This window comes from Podarcis melisellensis, assembly GCF_964234715.1.
Source record: "Podarcis melisellensis genome assembly, chromosome: 14".
NCBI classification, from domain to species: domain Eukaryota; kingdom Metazoa; phylum Chordata; class Lepidosauria; order Squamata; family Lacertidae; genus Podarcis; species Podarcis melisellensis.
The window spans coordinates 31,118,926-31,137,655 of NC_138546.1; the positions used below are offsets into that span (position 1 = coordinate 31,118,926).

Below are 18,730 nucleotides of genomic sequence, written 5' to 3' on the forward strand. Positions count from 1 at the left end.
GCTCTGGGGGTGTGGCCTGCCCCTTAAAGACAGGATGCAGCCGGGGATCTCCTTCTTTGTCCGCCTGCCAGCTGCTCTGGTTTTCCCACCCTCCTGCCCTCTAAGGTCTTTGACCTTGCTGTGGACCTTGGTTGTCACCGTTGAGGGGCCTGGCAGGAATTTTTCCACTTGGCAAATTGGCACCAGCCACTTGGTTTTCGCCTACCTCATAGCAAATCGTCACAACTTCCTGGGTATTGGTGGTTAGGCATTGGAATAGTTCTGTAGATGGGAAGAGGGGAGGTAGCGCCATCACCTGCCCCACATATTGAAGGGTAGTCCATTAAAGGATTCCAGGGGGTGTAGCGCTGTCCGAAGCCTAGGGAGGTTAGGGCCTAAGGCATGCCCCCTATCAGTGACCTGGGGTAGCTCCTAGTTGATGTGCATCAGCAGGACTCCCCCTACTGGTGGTTAACCCTTCCCGGACTTCAAGCAGACGGGCTGGAGTCAGATATAGACAGTTAGGTCCAATGCCTAAGCCAATACTACTCTTCACCTGTAACCAATAAAGTTGTGGCCTTTTTTAGCCCATAACCTTAATAATTGTGTCGTGTGTCATTATTCTACCTGGGGGGGGTCGGGAACTCACCACGCAACAGGCTGTGCCATTGCAAACAGGAACTACGCAGGAAGAGCATGTAGTTTCTCATACACTGTGGATTTTTGTTGGTATATTTACTGAGATCCTTTTGCAGGCACCATAGGAGGTGCACACTGGCACCCAAAGGAACCAAGTTGATGCCTACAGGGCAGGAGAGGAGACTTATTTCGGCGGACTGCCATGCTTTCAAGGTAATCAGTCATTTGGACCACAGTTTTGTGCCTAAGCATACAGACAAAAATCAACTTACATTGCTTCAACAAAATGGTCTGGATCAGGGTAGAACTTGCATCTCTCTTTACATCCCAAATACCTCCAAATAATTAGTTATAAGGGGGTCTCCTTTGCCTCCATTTCCAGGGCCTAATTTAGGTGCTTTATCAAAATGATTTAAAACGGCTCTCTCACGAGGAAGCCGTATTTCAAAGCTTTTATTTATCGGGCTCTTCCAAAAGTGTGTGTTTTAATGCACATCCTGACTTTTTGCCAAAGCTGTCCGTCGAAACATTTGAGACTGGAGCGGCCCTTTCCTGGGGAGTTATATTTATGAGATTGTTCATATTAATACAGACCAATTCATCAAAATAAATCTTTCCCAGAGGCTTATAAATCTCTCCCCCAACACCCCCAGCCAGTAGAATTCCCCCAACCAGCAGCTACACTCTGGACAGTGTCCTTACCTGGTAAACTTCAGACAAAGTGTTACAAATAGAAATAGTTAGTGTCAGAACTTGGCTGGGGAAACTCAGTCTTTACTGCTGGTGGGTGGTGGTTTCCTGCTGCAGCTTTTGCTTAACTGTCATGATATTATTATTTTCTTGGAGTTTTATTTTTGATACTAAGTTTTAAAATACTCCAATAATTCTTTTCCAGTAGTGCAGAAAATATATTTTAAGAACCTAAGAAGAACTCTGGCAGATCAGGCCTGTGACCCATTTAGTCCAGCATTCTGTTCTCACTGTGGCCAACCAGATTTTATTTATTTTATTCATTTATTAAATTTCTAGACCACTCTTCATCCGAGGATCACAGGGCCGTTTACAATAGAAAAACACAAAAATACCATACCAAAGTAACAAACAAAAATAATAACCCCACCCACCCATCCTGTTTAAGAGACCAGATGACTCTGGGAAGTCTGCAAACTGAACATGAGCACAACAACATTCCCTGCCCCCTCCTGTGGTTTCCAGCAACTGGTGTCAGAAGTGTTGTCTCCAACACAATCTCTGGTTCTTTGTGCTTGAGTCTTCTTCCCCCTCCTTGCTGTAGTATTAGCACTGGACTGTCTCCTGGGCTTCCTTCTGCATCCAGCTTTGGACCTTGACTATTCTCTGTGCTTGACCCTCTGGCTTGTTGAAATTATGCTGCTCCTTGAACCCTGTGCTCTTGGCTAAGTGTTTTGTTAAAAGGCTCTTTCCCCCCTCCTTGGCCTGAAATCCTTGACCAAGGGTGAAGAACCTTCTTGGCTCCACAGGTCAGAACCTTAGTGACCTGTCGGTTGCACAATGTCATAATGGTGCTACATGATTGGCAGGTAGGTCTGGTCCAGCTGGGTGAAAATATCACTCCAAGCTGCTCTGAGCTCTGACTGGGCCACTGAGTGGCTGGCCAGTGGCCAGTAGGACAGAAAGCCTCATTGATTTGTTCCATAACATTCAATGGGGGCTGAGACAGAATGCAGGCTGGGGCGTTTTCCCTACTCCCTTTCTACAAGTGTACCTTCAGTCTGCTCCACCAATAACTATGTTATCACTAAGGCTGAACCTAGCCTGAAAACCTGTGCTGTCTAACTATTAAGTGGGTTTGAACCCTTGCTGTGTTTAAATTAGGTGCTGGTAAACATCGTTTAAAGAATTATACACTAAAGAAATCAATCACAATTCAATTTCTTATTATTATTATTTTTAGTGTGCATTTGATGATGAATGACAAGATGTACTTTCACAAGCGATTGAAGCATATAACCAAAAAAAGCACAATACATTCCCTCTTTTCCTTAATGGCATAGGCTAAATTATCCATTACATGCGGAGGCAGCATAAAAGCCATTCTGAACATCGAGCAGTGGATCAAAGAGAGGGGCGATAACTTGTCCACAGGAGAAAGCCACGCCTCTCAAAGTCTGAGAACAAGGATAAGCAGTCTGCATTTTAACTACCTCTCCTGGACTTAAAACAGTCTGCAAAGTCTCCTACTGCGGCGAGTGTCAAATACTAGCTACAAAGATCTTCTTTGCCCACTTTGCTTTTCTATTACAAATGACATTTTCCTCACCAGTTTCAGGTGAATTGAAGTGAGCTGTGTGTTTTTTTAAAAAAAAAGAAGAAGGAAGGAAGGAAGGAAGGAAGGAAGGAAGGAAGGAAGGAAGGAAGGAAGGAAAGAAAGAAAGAAAGAAAGAAAGAAAGAAAGAAAGAAAGAAAGAAAGAAAGAAAGAAAGAGGCAAATTAAATTCTGCTCAGCTCTTCCTGGAACAGAAAGTAGAGGGAATGGATTTCCAGAACATTCTGTGGTACCTCAAAACTTACTTAGCCCTGTCCAGCCCTTTAGAGCTCTAGTTCCCAGAGCAGTTAATAGTCAATCCCTCTTTCCAAGAAACTCTGGGAATTATAGCTCTGTGAGAAGAATAGGAGATCTCCAAACAACTCTCAGCACCCTTATCCAACTACAGTTAATGGCATTCTTAGGGGGAAGCCATGACTGTTTAAAGTATTATGATACTGCTTTAAATAAATAGTGCAAATGGGGCCTCATTGACAGGTGGCACGATGCCCCTACTGTTCCAACAATGACATGTCTGCCCTTCTCTGCTTCCTTGGTCAGCAGAGGCACACCCTCTCTCTTCTTGCACATCGCTAGGCCTCCAGAAAACCAAGCTCCTCACTCCAGCACCTGACCATGCCAGGAAACATGGGTTGGGAGAACACTCTCTCCAGGTCATGCCCCAGACCAGTCCAAATGGATGAGGTATGGAGGTGGAGGAGCCTCTCATCTCAGAGCGGGTGAGCAAACTCAAGTGAATCATCAGGGGTATGGCAGTATTGGGGCTGGGGCTGGGGAGTGCAGCCTGAGAGATTTCCAGGGCCAAAACGTTGAAAGCTCTGGCCTGATCACTTTTGACAAGCTCATTGCGGCCCTCTCTCAATTGGAACCATTTGTGGTGCTATATTAACGCAATGAAACCTATCCCCCAGCAAAAACAGAACCCGAAAGGTTGACACAAGAGCTGAAGGCCAAGTGAAACCAGATCTGTTTGGCGATCTCTTAAAGAAGATGGAAAGCTAATAAAACACAGCTTTTCCTTTTCTTTCTCGCCCCCCTCCCTTTTATGCCACATATTGACCATCATTCTCCACCAGGTAGAAGAGAATAACGATGTCAATCCCAAACTAATTGACTCCATCCCTTTCAGCTCTGTCATGGGGGGCATTTTTCTCTGAGGGTCAGGATGTGTTAGAAAACAACTATTTCATGACCCGCCTCTAAATGTTCTGCATTCCCCCTCACTCCAATATACGGAGAGGTGGCTAATATTTAATGAACGGAGTCTGAGCAGCAGTTCTGTTGGATTTCAGCCAACTTGGGGGTGTTGACTGACCTCACTGATTCCGATTAGGCTGTGTGTCTGGAATTGCCATTACTGCGGCCCTTACAAAATCTCCATTACCCTGGATATCTGTTTAAAACTTGATCTCGTACTACCTCTTGATGTAATTCCTGCATGGGAGTATGTCCCCAGAGGATGCTTCTCATTACTGCTGCTGGTAATCTTATGGTTTGGGTGCTGGGTGAGATTATAACTCCTGCAACTGGCAGCATACATCTGATATATATTATCTGTGAGAGCAGCACTGCATTCCTGCAAAGTATACAATAATCCCAAACATTATGCAGTACTGTATGTGTGTGTGTGTGTGTGTATATATGTGTGTGTGTGTGTGTGTGTGTGTGTGTGTGTGTGTATTTCTTACAACCTGGTAGAACCTCTACCTAAGCCAGTTTGGTTTGGTGATTAGAGTGTCAGATCAAGACTTGGAAGACCAGAGCTAAAATGCCCACTGAGCATATGAAGCTCACTAGGTGACCTTGGTTCAGTCACTGCCTCTCAGCCTGACCTACCTCACAGGGTTGTTGTGGAGAAAAAGGAAAGATTGCAGTGCAGTGAAATAAAATAAAATAAAATAAAATAAATCCACCATTTTCTTACAAGTAAAACTGGAAAAACACGCCTTGATTAAATTTTGGTAGGGCTTTCAAGGCCACAAAAAAATGACCTTAAGATGCATCCCACCAGCTGCCAATTGCTCTCCTTCAGCCAAAATGGACTTTCGGTGACAGATTTTTGAAAAGCCAGTCATGGCATTACAATGGTACCTCAGGTTAAGAACTTAATTCATTCTGGAGGTCCGTTCTTAACCTGAAACTGTTCTTAATGTGAGGTACCACTTTAGCTAATGGGGCCTCCCACGGCCGCCGCGCAATTTCTGTTCTCATCCTGAAGCAAAGTTCTTAACCCGAGGTACTATTTCTGGGTTAGCAGACTCTGTTACCTGAAGCGTTTGTAACCAGAGGTACCACTGTACAAACTGGATAGAGCAAAAATCAGCCTGCAGCTCTGAGCTATCTGGAACTCTGCAGCAAATACTTTCGCATTCCTCTTGCTTTCAAACATGTGCCTCAAAGCTTGTTGTAATTTAGCTTCTACACACCTCAGGAGGGGGGGAAATCACACAGGGTTGGGGGAGATCGCTTCATTCTTTTGAATTTCTTCTCCTTTCTTTCTGTGTGTTTTTTTTAATGGCCTAACTTCTAAAGGAGCAGGTGGAAAGCAGGCTAAACAGACCTCCAAGGTCAACATGGCAGAATTTCAGAGTCCAGTTAACTCATTAAGTTTAAGTGGAAAATAGGGGATGAAAGCTTCGTTTAGGAAGAATTAAGGAAATACCTAGGAATGGGTTTACAAAGTGAAATATTTTCTCTCAAAGCCAAAAGGTTAGCAGGTTGGTCTCTCCCATCTGTGACTGATTAAATGTGTTTGAGGGGACAGGTGGCTTTAGGAAATGTAATACTTAAAGAGCTTTTAAAATATTTTCGGCACTTTGGCCAGGTTATTGGATTCATTCTTGCCAACTCAGCAAGACGGTGTCTTGAAAAGCACCACCACCCAGCACTCATAGCTGCAGTGCTTTCTCAAAATTATCTCCTTATCAAAAATCTACAGTGCCTAGGTCAATGCCAAGGCATGGCAAATCTTACTGCTGCCTACTAACATTTATGGAAGCGTTAGTTTATGGAAGCATATTGTGTAAACTACACAATAGTTTAGCGTAGAATGGGGAAGAATTTTGGTTTGCCTCACCTTTTTACTGTGACCTTACCTAATCCCAAAAGCAATACATGGCAACTGAAGCACATCTGTCCATCAAAATTCACACTTCTCTTGACTCTGAGATACAATTCAAGCAAATAAATGAATACAATAATGTGTCTATTAGGGAAAGGTGTGCATTTTTATAAGTGAAAATAGTGTAGAAAAACACATTGTATTAGGGGAAATCGCTTGCAAAAATTTGCACATTATTATTCCCATTTATAAAACTCAATTAAAAAGAAGGAATGTGCACTAAAATGTTGGCAGATGTTGTAAGGGTTTGATTCTTTTTACAATGAGATAGGGAAAGAAACCGAAATTGACGGTTTCACCCATCCCTAAGTTTAAATGATTGGAAGGGTTGGTTCTGCTGTCTTAGGCATAGCGTCATGGCAGTAAGTTCAACAGGCAATAAAGGAAGCCCGTTTCCAAGTAGGGCTGAAGCAAATTTGCTCCCATTAAGCCAGGTAAAGGTAAAGGGACCCCTGACCATTAGGTCCAGTCGCGGACGACTCTGGGGTTGCGGCGCTCATCTCGCTTTATTGGCCGAGGGAGCCGGCGTACAGCTTCTGGGTCATGTGGCCAGCATGACTAAGCCGCTTCTGGCGAGCCAGAGCAGCTCACAGAAATGCCGTTTACCTTCCCGCCAGATCGGGACCTATTTATCTATTTGCACTTTGACGTGCTTTCGAACTGCTAGGTTGGCAGGAACAGGGACCGAGCAACGGGAGCTCACCCCGTCACGGGGATTCAAATTGCCGACCTTCTGATCAGCAAGCCCTAGGCTCTATGGTTTAACCCACAGTGCCACTTGCATCCCAGGTAGCCTTTCAATATTTGCTATCTGCATATAACAGCTCCTGCAATTCAATTTCCATATTTGATAATGATATTTGACAGCCAACATATGATGCTGTCTCAGATTTGACAGCATTTGGAAGCTGGCATTCAGTAATAATGGTTGCTGGCATGCATTGGCTAGAAGAGATGTAAAACTTATACCTCACTTTTCTATTAAAAGAAACTCAACGCAGGCTACAATGCAAAACAACAAAGACATACTTTAAAACATAGCAACTGCACATTCAACATAACAATATCAAGACCAGTAGGAATGTGCCATGCCATTGATCCATATAGCTCAATATTGTCTACAATGACTGGTAACAGCTCTCCAGGCTTTCAGCCAGGGAATTTTCCCCAGCCCTACCTGGAGAAGGAACCTGGGATGTTGTAGATGGTCTACTACTGAACTACAGCCCTTCCCTGATAATGCCTCCCAGTGGCTGGTCCTCTTGCTGTCCCCAGCAGTCTAGTTTAAAGGTTGCCAAGTGATTTCACTGGGAGATGCTGACTAGTTGAAGAGGTGACTTTTTGTGGATGTCTGCTCAGAAATAAGCCCCATGGAGTACAATGAGGCTTACTGTAGCAAGTTTGCACAGGGAACCGGTGTGTGTGTAGATACGATTTGCAATATCTGCATTTTTGGGCCAAATACAGATTACATAGGGACGCGGGTGGCCCTGTGGGTTAAACCAGAGAGCCTAGGACTTGCCGATCAGAAGGTCAGCGGTTCGAATCCCCACAACGGGGTGAGCTCCCATTGCTCGGTCCCAGCTCCTGCCAAGCTAGCAGTTCAAAAGCACATCAAAGTGCAAGTAGATAAATAGGTACCGCTCTGGCGGGAAGGTAAACAGCGTTTCCGTGCGCTGCTCTGGTTTGCCAGAAGCGGCTTAGTCATGCTGGCCACATGACCTGGAAGCTGTACAATGGCTCCCTTGGCCAATAAAGCAGGATAAGCGCCGCAACTCCAGAGTCGACCTAATGGTCAGGGGTCCCTTTACCTTTACCTTACAGATCACATGGCATACACTCTATGCATAGTTCCCCATGCCAGCATTTTATTGTACGCATGAAGAGTAAGCACATGCAGAAGGCAGGGCCTGTGTGTGTCTCCTTCTCCTTCCACGGCATGCATTGAGGGAAAAGACTACAGGCAACATTCTGACATGGCATGGCAGCAGTACATGCATCCAGCTTTGCTGCACATACCATAATTAGAAATTACACATCTTAATTAGAGATGTGAAATACATTTGTGCAGAATAATAACCCAGTCCAGTGCTCCTGAACTGGCAGGTTGGGATAGAACTCCCAGCTGGGTGGTGCACTTCTATGGATTTTGCAATGCATTTTTTGTTTTTCAAGATGTGCACACAAAAATTTGCATTTTACAGAAAAGCAATCCTTTTTGCAATAGCCTTAACTGGTATGGAGTACCATCATTCTTTTTTTGCTGGTACCCAGGACACTTTGATCAGGATACAAGTACAGGCACCTCATTTTTTACACACACACCGCCCCCCCCCCAAAAGGACATATAAAATATTAATATTATTGGTGAATGTATTGAAAAGTTCACTGTCTTAATTGGCACCCCAAAACACATCAAGGAGACTCTCAAGTCAAGACTCAAACAATAACTTGAGTATAAAAACAAACCCCAAAGTCTTGTCTGTCTTAAGCTATCCCTTTATTGGTGATACTGATGCTCTAACCTCAGAATGTGGAGAGATATTTTTCTCACAGAGGGATTCCTGGCCCCCCTCCACCCACTGGAAACTTTCACAGCACTGGATTACATTTTGATTTACGAGATTTTGCTAAGATGTGAATTAGCTTTCCTTACCTTTCGTAAAGCTATGCTTTACCACTCTGCACTGTTAAGGCAAAGCAACTGATTCTCCATGAAAGGGAGCCACACATCATCACACCAAAGTTGGGCTCATTGAGTTTCTCGGAAACCGCTTTAAATCTCTCATAGGCTTATAAAACCATAGAAACGCAAGGAATTGTGGATCTTTTGTGCTGAGTTGCATTACTTTGATTGAGCATGATTTTTTTTAAAAAAAACATTTGCTTCACTACCATTAAAAAAAAGACAGAAATAGTCAGAAACAAATTTGCAGAGAGTAGGCTTACGTCAGCAGCATATGCGTGAAAACTAGAGTAATATAGAGAAGACTTTAAGCCTGTGGTGAAATAATCCTCTGGAAGCTGTTTGTCTTACATGTTGATTGCATGCAGACACAAGAAGTTGCTGCTTGAGGCCATACTGTACCATGAGTTATGTGTTACTTAAGTTGTGCAAATATTCTGCATGCCACATGGGTAATTGTTGCATGTGTGTCTTTTATCAAATTGCTAAAATATATGGAAATTCCACCATAAACACGTCTCCAAATTATATAAATACTTAAATTGAACTCTGAGCCACATAATTATTTGACCTGTCCACATTCACACTGCTACATAGGTTTTGTAGTCTATTTCAAACTTGCAGGGCGATATTACGTTTGGAGAATACATGTGACAAGTGGGACCTGTAGCAAAATGTTGCAGTGTGTACCTCAAACCCCTAAAGGAGTTCTCCTGTTCCAGGTTCCAGCCAGCTGGCTATGTCCTCCTCTCAGCTATTATAAGATACAAGAGGATCAAGTAGCATCATTCATTATTTTCCTCCATTTCTAGTTGACACTCAACTTTCCATGGGACCTGGAGGCCACTGAGCATGCTCAGACCTCCTTGTGACAACTCAATCCCCTGGCTGAGCTTTCTGATTGGCCAGAGGCCCCTCATGGCCATTCCACCACTATATAGCAGGAAACCTGTACTGACAGGCCTGCAAACAACTGGAACTGGCTCTCCAGTCCTACCTGGAGATACCATGATTTCAACCAGGGACTCTCTGCATGGCATGTTTTTATGAATGAAGTGTGCAGGCTCTATCAGAATGAACATGCATGGCAGGGTTAATAGAATCCTGGGGTCCCTCTAGACTTCTGCCTGCATTTGTTCGCGAGTTTATCCTGCCACATCAAACTGAGGCAATAATAGTGCATTAGTATAGGATTTATTAGGAATGCGGAAGGCACTGTGGGTTAAACCACAGAGCCTAGGACTTGCCGATCAGAAGGTTGGCAGTTCGAATCCCTGCAATGGGGTGAGCTCCCGTTGCTCAGTCCCTGTTCCTGCCAACCTAGCAGTTCGAAAGCATGTCAAAGTGCAAGTAGATAAATAGGTACCGCTCTGGTGGGAAGGTAAACAGCGTTTCCGTGCAATGCTCTGGTTCGCCAGAAGTGGCTTAGTCATGCTGGCCACATGACCCGGAAGCTGTACGCTGGATCCCTCAGCCAATAAAGCGAGATGAGCGCCGCAACCCCAGAGTTGGCCACAACTGGACCTAATGATCAGGGGTCCCTTTACCTAAAGAATTTATACCGGACCATCTACACACCATTCTGCCTTATTAGTTGTTCTGTGGTGGTTCTCTGATATTACCACATTATGTTCATCTGGAGAGTCTCTCTTGCACTACAGAACAAAAGCAGGACAACAAAGAAGCAAAGCAACAGAACACATGAGGCAGGAAAAGATACAGAATCTCACCAGGAAGCTATGTGAAATAGGCTACTTAGAGATGAAGCAGGAAGCCAACCCCCAATACCATCATGAGCAAAAAATCATAATGAATGCACAATGAAATGGGCATCTGTATGTGGTCTCTTTTATTTTTTTAAAAAGTTGATCCAGTCTGCAACATGGCATTTGAAGCAGTCAGCTCCTTTGCGATCTGCGTGACTCTTGCCATTTGTGCTTAATGGTTCTGCTGCTGGGTAGCTGCCCATGACTTCGAGTGCAACTTCCTTCCCAAATGCTTGCAAATGTGTCCACACCCCGTTTTTGTTGCTGTTAATTCTCTGCTCCTTCCCATGCCCCCGCCTCTTAGTTGGAGTATGAGTAATCTAATTTCTCTGCACAACGCGTTGCTGTTTGATAGACAGGTTGCCAAGGGACATTTCATGTGTCAGCATCAGTGAAAATGACTTTTGAAGAAAGCTCACACCCTATCACTAGCGTGGAATCCAAATTGCCATAGAGCTTCTGCAGCCATGAGTACTCCACGCTTCGCTCCCAGATAATGTATTCCATTGCCTCTGGCAGAGAAAAAATCAGTGAGAATCTCTATTGAATACTGATATCAGCTGGGAAGCAGAATGCGGGAAGGGAATCCATAATTAGGAATATTCAGATGTTGTACAATCACTTTTATTAGTACCTTGAACAACAACATAGGAGTGCAGATCCGAACATTAGGGATGAACAGAGGCATCATTTTCCATTCCATCCTGTGGCAGAACTGTTTCCATTCCACTGCAGTTCACCCTCCACCAAAAGCTATATCATTTGTCTTTCTGTCTGCTGTTGCAATTTTTTGTAAGTTGCATGATTAACTATGTGGTCATTATACCGTTCCACCCCATTTCATTTCAATGCAAAGGAATAGAGGGGATGCTCATCAAATTTGCAGATTACATCAAACTTGGAAGCATTAGCAAATATCACAGAAGATAGAATCAGGATCACCTTAATAGAGTAGATAACTTGGCCAAAAGTAATTGAATGAATTTCAGTTACAGATAGGTAGCCGTGTTGGTCTGCCATAGTCAAAACAAAAAAAAATTCCTTCCAGTAGCACCTTAAAGACCAACTAAGTCAGTTCTTGGTATGAGCTTTCGTGTGCATGCACACTTAGGTATCTGAAGAAGTGTGCATGCACACGAAAGCTCATACCAAGAACTGACTTAGTTGGTCTTTAAGGTGCTACTGGAAGGAAATTTTTTTGTTTTGAATGAATTTCCACAGGGATAAATGTAAGGTTCTACACTTAGGTAGAAGTGTAGGGAAGTGTATCCCTACAAATTGAGGGATAACCAGATGCACAAATATAGGATGGGGGACACCTGGCTTGACCACATTAGGATCTTAGTAGACCACAAGCTTAGCATGAGTCAACAGTGTGATGCAGCAGGAAAAGTAGCTAATGCCATTCTAGGCTGCATCTACAGAAATATAGTGTCCAGATCAAGGGAATTATTAGTTCTAGTCTATTCTGTCTTGGCCAGACCCTCCCAACCCCATAGTACTGTGCTGGGTACCACAGTTTAAGAAGGCTATTGAGCTGGAACATGTGCAGAGGAGGGCAACCAAGATGATCAAGGATCTGGAAACCAAGCCTTATGAGGAACATTTGAAGAAGTTGGCTATGTTTAACCTGGACAAGAGAAAACTGAGAGGTGATATGATAGTCATCTTCAAATAACTGAACCGCTGTCACATGGAAGAGAGAGCAAGCTTGTTTTCTGCTACACGAGAAGGGAGAACTCAAATGACAAGAACGGCGATTCCAACGCAATATTAGGAAGAACTTTATGAAGGTAAAAGCTGTTCAGCAATGGAACAGATCACCTGAGAAGGTGGTGGACTCTCCTTCATTGGAGGCTTCTAAGCAGAGGTGGGATGGCCATCTGTCAGGGATTCTTTAGCTGTGATTCCTGCATTGCAGCGGGTTAGATTAGATGACTCTTTGGGGCCCTTCCAACTCTAGAATTCTACATGCTTTAATCCCTTCATCTCTCTTCTGGCAGATGATTCCCACTTGCTTCCCCATTTTCCACAGAAGTGCAAGAACGAGCTCTGCGTCCACCCCCTGCTGCTATTCATCCAGGTCCGTAAGTGTAAGTCTTTCCAAAGCGATGAAGTGACTCTTTTTTATGAAAGGGGGCATACTGTTACACTTCACTGTCGACATCTGCCATTCAGCAAGCACCACCCTATAAAAGAAACCTAAAATGTTCTGTTCCTCAATTAAAGTATAAAAGCAGAGCTGTTTGGGGAGGTTTATAAGGTGGTTATTTCTATTTACCTGACAGATTTCTGCCCTGGTTGCAGCGCAGTGCCAGATTTCATTGTTTAACTGGGAACAATTGTTTTGTGAGACTGGTATCTATGGAGAAGAAAGATATGTGCACTACATCACTGCTAAAGGTCTTCCCACCCCACCCCAGCCCAGCCCCCAAAGCAGATACAGAGTCCGCAATCTCACAAGTAATAGAATAAACGGCTCATGGATGGTCTTTGTCGAAAGCCATTTTCTCCACATTGCAATCAGTGAGAGATGATACAGCATCCGCAAGGGTCTTGTTCTGAAGGTTTTAGAGAGAGACCAGAGGCATGTGGGAAGCAGAAGAGAATGTGCAGTACCATATCCCACACCTGCCTATTTCAGCGTTCAGCTGAACAGGAGTTCATTTCCCTCTGGTCTGCAAAGACCTCTAGAAGAAATAAAAGACATCAGCCTGGGTTAAATATTATTTCTGATTTATTTAAAGTGTTTTTACCCTCCTCTTCTGCCAAAAAGGTTCCCAGAATGGACTACAGATGCATTTTAAGAACGATTGTTTTTAGTATTATTATCATCATTATCAACTGAATGTATTGTTGTCCAATAATTTTAGATGCTCTCTAGGCAGCTCACAAACATAAAATGATAAAACACCATTTAGAACCCTCAGTGTTGCCTACTAACAGACACGACATGAAAGGGGAAAGGTATGTGGAGGGAGGAGGGCTGAAGGGAAGGCTAAGAAGGTGTCCTCATTTCATGTTCAGAAATCTGACTGGACTGGCAATTGAATCTTACTTCAACAATGGGGATGGGCAACATTCTCCACTAGCTTAGGCTAGCTTGGGGGATGTGGGGGAACTCTGGTGCCTCCCCTAGAGTCAAACACTTGAGGCAGCTGTCTTACTCTGTATAATGGTAGGGCCTGCCCTGTGTCACAGCCAAGTCTGGTTCAAAGATCAAGAACCATACAAATTGAGAAATAGAGCCCGTCAACAGTTTACCCCTGGGCAATATTTTTATGAACACTTTAGTATATGTATTAGTGTAGACATTACCTGGTGTGTTGTTTTTTAAGGTAAAAAGGTAAAGTCCAGTCAAATTTGACTGTGGGTGTGGTGCTCATCTCTGCTTGCAGGCCAAGGGAGCCGGCATTTGTCCACAGACAGCTTTCTGGGTCATGTGGCCAGCATGACTGAACCACTACTGGCACACGGGACATTGTGACAAGTGCCAGAGCACAAGGAAACACCGTTTACCTTCCCGCTGCAGTGGTACCTATTTATCTACTTGAACTGGAGTGTTTTCAAACTGCTGGGTTGGCAGGAACCCCGTTTTGGGCATTCGAACTGCCAGCCTTACGATTGGCAAGCTCAAGAGGCTCGGTGGTTTAGACCACCTAAAGTGAGTCTGGGAACTCATTCCAAGCCCCTATGCAGGTCTGAATCCTCCCACACCTGTGTCTTGACCTTACTGAACAGAAGGTTACACCTGTTACACCTGTGCACTGTACGGTTCACCTACTTAATGCTAAGGGTGGATAATGAGTCCAGGCTAGAGATGGACAAATCTGCCAATTTCAGTTTCTCTTTGTTTCTCTTTTTCCCCCAGTCTTCAGTTCTCCACATTTCTATATCAGTTTGCAGGGTTTTTTTGATTTAAAAGTCCTCGTGAAAATGCATCAGCATTGTAGTGCAAATTTCTCCCAATATGCACAACTTTGTATAACGTTTTGCCTAACGTACACATTATTATTTTTTTGCAAAGCCATGTTTCCTAATATAATTCCCCTTTGCATGGCATTTTAATGCACACCTTGCTCCAGTATTTGCAATGGTCTACATGTTACTTGGCTGGAGCAATGCCTTGCAAAATCCAGAAAAGTGCTCATTTCAAAGGATGGTTGTGTTTCGGTTTCCACACTGTTGTGAAAAGTGTGAATTAGGTGAGTTTGCCTTTAAATGCAAATAGCATTTCTCCCCCATCCCTAATTAATGGGCAACAGGGGATGGGAGCATGCCTTCTCCTCCCTCTGGTCGTGGGGAGCGCAGCCACTGGGGATCAAGCTGGCTTTTAGCTGCAGAGCCCAATGCCGCACTCTGTTTTCTGAGACATGCGAGAGCTTGGCTGAAAGAATATCTGGAACTGGAGGAAAGGCGGGAGGCCTCATAATATTATACAACGCATTAGAGACAATACAGCTGCCATGGCATTTCCTCTGCTCTCATTACTCTTCCATCAAATAGTTAATTTTCTGATTGAAGCTGAGAAGAAACAGCTATTATCCAGGTGCCAATTATTGCTCTTAGCACCATGTGCATTAGAAGCTGATCCTAACAGCCCCCCTATTAAATGATATTGGACTGATAGACATAGGCCATCTAAACATTAGCCGTTTGGAAATCATGGTGCTTTTTGTCTGCCCCTCTCTTTTCTTGCCTCCCCCCCTTTTTGGTCTTTCTTTCTTTCTTTCTTTCTTTCTTTCTTTCTTTCTTTCTTTCTTTCTTTCTTTCTTTCTTTCTTTCTTTCTTTCCAGCCTGAAATGCTGGGCTGAGCCACCACGTTTTAGTCAACGTGATTCTAAGAACATATGAAACGGCTGTGTATCAGGCCAGACTATTTGCCCATCCAGCTAAGCAATATTGACTCTGCCTGGAAGCAGCTCTCCAGAGTCTCAGGTAGACAGCATTTCCCATGGCCTGGTCCCTTTCCTTAACTGGGAATGCTAGCCATTGGACCTGGGGACCCTCTACATGCCAAGCTCATGTGCTTGGCCTCTCCATATCTGTAACCCAGTGCTATTTCCAAGAAAAAAAAGATGCTGGAACTCACTGTGACCCTTGTTGACTTATAATGGCAATGACACCCATCTGAAAGGTGCTGGAACTGAGTTCTGGCAAGTTCTGGTTGAAAAAAGCCCTCTCCAAGTCTCCCTATATTCCAGGGACAGTGCCAGAATGACAAAATCCATCCTGGTTTCTGCACGGTCTGAAAAGGTCTTTTGGGTATTTGCAGTGGCGTAGCGTGGGTTGTCAGCACCCGGAGCAAGGCAAGTAATTTGCACCCCCTAACCCGTGGATTTGCGCACCCTAACCCTAACCCCCAGATGTTGCACCCGGTGTGGCCGGCCCCCCCTGCACCCCCCACGCTATCCCACTGGGTATTTGGGGTCTGAGTCATTTAGGATTTTAAACATTTACATGAGCTCTAACATTATATTCAAAGTCAGGTTGTTGTTGCTGCTGCTGCTGTTGCTGTTGTTGCTATTATTGAAAGGCGAGCCCTTCTTCAATATACTCTTTCCACCATTGACTCATTCTGAGTATGCCATGATGGATTGTGTCTTCCTCATCCCCAAACCCCTGCCCCGTCTGTTTCTTCATTAGGAATTCTGGGGAGGGGAAAACTGGTTTTTCACAGGAGGGCTGGTTTCACAGAAAGCTCATTGTTGATCTTTGGATGCCTCCGGGCCAACAATCTGTGCTACAAGTTACGCTGCTTTTTCCCCCCTTTTTCTTTTTTTAAAGAACACACCAAAAAATAGACAAGAATATAATACTGATCCGAGCATCTGTAACTAGCTAATTAGGCCCTTGTGGGCAACGCAGCAGATAGGAAAATGGAAACAAACAAATATATCCTTGTACAATTGTACTTTAAAAGACCATCGTCGCCACAAAGAGGACGCTGGTAAATTTGGGAGTGTTTTGTTCTAAAGGACCTAATTGAGGCTGGCTTCGTGGTTGCTTTTGCATTCCCCACCACCACACAAACACACACCCTTTTTCATCTAGAAACAGAGGATGTTTTTTGCCTCCAAACCTCAGCAACCTGTTAGAAGTTGATAATTAGTATGAGCTGTTAATCTAGTTTGGCTGTGATTAAGCTGCGATTGAACACGAGTGTAGTTCTTGTCAGTGAGCTGTGGGCCTGTAAGCCGGGGGGATGTTTAACAAGCCGCCAGTTGTCTGGGGCACCCACCGGGCATTATGGAGGCTGATCAGCATTTTCAGCACAGGGTAAGCTAGTGAACAGATCTGAAACTTTGCATCTTGGCCTGGAGGCCGAGCTCTTGGGCTGCTGGCAGCACGGGTGAGGGGCATGTTGTTTCCATTACTGCAAGATGCTAACAAACAGGGTGAGGAGGCTGTGGCCCTCTTGTCAGGAACAGGTCAGTAATAATTCACACAGTGTCAGTTAAAGTTAACTCTTTATTCAAGGAAGCAAGGTCTGCTCAGGAGGCCAGGTCTAGTGAGCACAGCAACTCATCCCAGTAGATCTTGCTCCTATGAGGCTGTTGTGAGGACTGAAGAACCCATCCTTCCCACACTTGCCTAAATCTTCGCCTTCCCCTGGTCCTTCCCAAGCAATCTGGGACTCTCCCGTGTGCCTGTCTTTGCTCCTTCCTCTCCAACCTCTTCTGGTTCTGGGAGACCAAGGAGGAGGGGAATGGGTCGCAGCAGGAGGGGGAGACACCTTGGCTTCTTCAACACCCTGCCTGCTCTCTGCCTCTTGGGCCCCCCCTCCTCTCCAACCTCTGCTCCTGACTCTGATTCTGAACTGCTCTCTGCCACAGACTCTTCCTGCTCACTAAACCCTGTTACTTCTTCAGCTTCCAACACTACCTATTCCTCCCAGTCTTCTCTCTCTTCTCCTGTTGACCGCTCATTGGCATCCCATAACCAATCCCCTGGCTCTGAGCCTTCTTCCCTTGGAGGTTCCCTAGCTGGAGACTACCGCCACTCTTCTGCAACCAGCCAGCTTTCCGGGTCATGTGGCCAGCAGGACTAAACCGCTTCTGGCGCAATGGAACACCATGATGGAAACCAGAGCACACAGAAATGCTATTTACCTTCCCACCGCAGCAGTACCTATTTATCTACTCGCACTGTGTGCTTTTGAACTGCTAGGTTGGCAGGAGCTGGGACAAAGCAACGGGAGCTCACCCCATCACAGGGATTCGAACTGCCGACCTTCTGATCAGCAAGCCCAAGAGGCTCAGTGGTTTTGATGTTGAAGGACCTGGTGATACACCCATAATAAAGAGATCGTTCAGATGAACCCCCGATTAATCCAGGGGCACATTTATATGACTGGCAGAAATGTAGATGCACAAATAAGCACATTCCCGGCACCCAGAGAAGCCCATTCATAAATGGGAAAGGATGCCAGGAAAGGAAAAACTGCAAGAATCATTTTTTTTTCTGCAGTTGGAAACAAGCCTCCTGGCAAGAGACTCGAGGAAGTCAAGCTGCTTAGCTTATCAGAAAGAAGGATAAGAGGTGACTTGATTATGGGGTATAAGTACCTTCGCTAAAGGGCCCTTCAAGCAGGAGCAGAAAGCTGCTGATAGCACGAATCAAGGGACAAATTCAAATGAGAAATAAGGCAGGGCTGAAAATCAGCAGGGAGGAACCACAGGAACGGGCTTCAGAGGGGAGGACGGACGACTTGCTGTCATTTACAGTGCATTTCTCACATCGAGATTATTTGTCCTCCCATAAAATCAGCTTCATCAATCCAGTCATATATAAGCAGGTTAAAAAAAGAAAGAAAGAAAGCACTTGCTGGGTCAAGTCCATGACTCATCTAGTCCAGGCAAGTCCAACTCCCAAGAGACTGCGATCTACTCCCATTATAAAAAATAAATAAATGGCAGTGATCTACCCAAGATGGCGACTAACTGCCCAGAGCTGCTGAGCTTTTGGGGGGCAGGGGCGTAGCTATCTGCTCCGGTATGGGGCCGCCAACACGATCCTCAAGCGGGGGCCACCAACGCTGCAATCCCCCCCTTAGGTTTGACACCTGAGGCACACCCCCATGGGGGGAACCAAAGTTGTTGAGCTTTTTGCGGAGAGAGAGGCCTCAATTTTTCCACTTTTGTGGGGGGAGTGATCACTTCCTGTCATCCCATGATCTACCTGGAACACCCCAGTGATCTACCAGTAGATCACGATCTACCTGTTGGACATTC

At 44.8% G+C, this 18,730-nt stretch overlaps 2 long non-coding RNA genes across 2 annotated transcripts; both read left to right on the plus strand.

Moving 5' to 3' along the window:
• Positions 1–2,226: 2,226 nt before the first annotated feature.
• On the plus strand, positions 2,227–2,964 carry LOC309356977. Its single transcript, XR_014162984.1, has 3 exons — positions 2,227–2,440; positions 2,652–2,842; positions 2,921–2,964. It is a non-coding gene; the product is annotated as an uncharacterized lncRNA (long non-coding RNA).
• A 41-nt stretch (positions 2,965–3,005) lies between these two features.
• LOC309356949 lies at positions 3,006–12,913 on the plus strand. The gene is made up of 4 exons (XR_014162953.1): positions 3,006–3,152; positions 3,500–3,642; positions 12,500–12,579; positions 12,785–12,913. It is a non-coding gene; the product is annotated as an uncharacterized lncRNA (long non-coding RNA).
• The last annotated feature ends 5,817 nt before the right edge of the window (positions 12,914–18,730 follow it).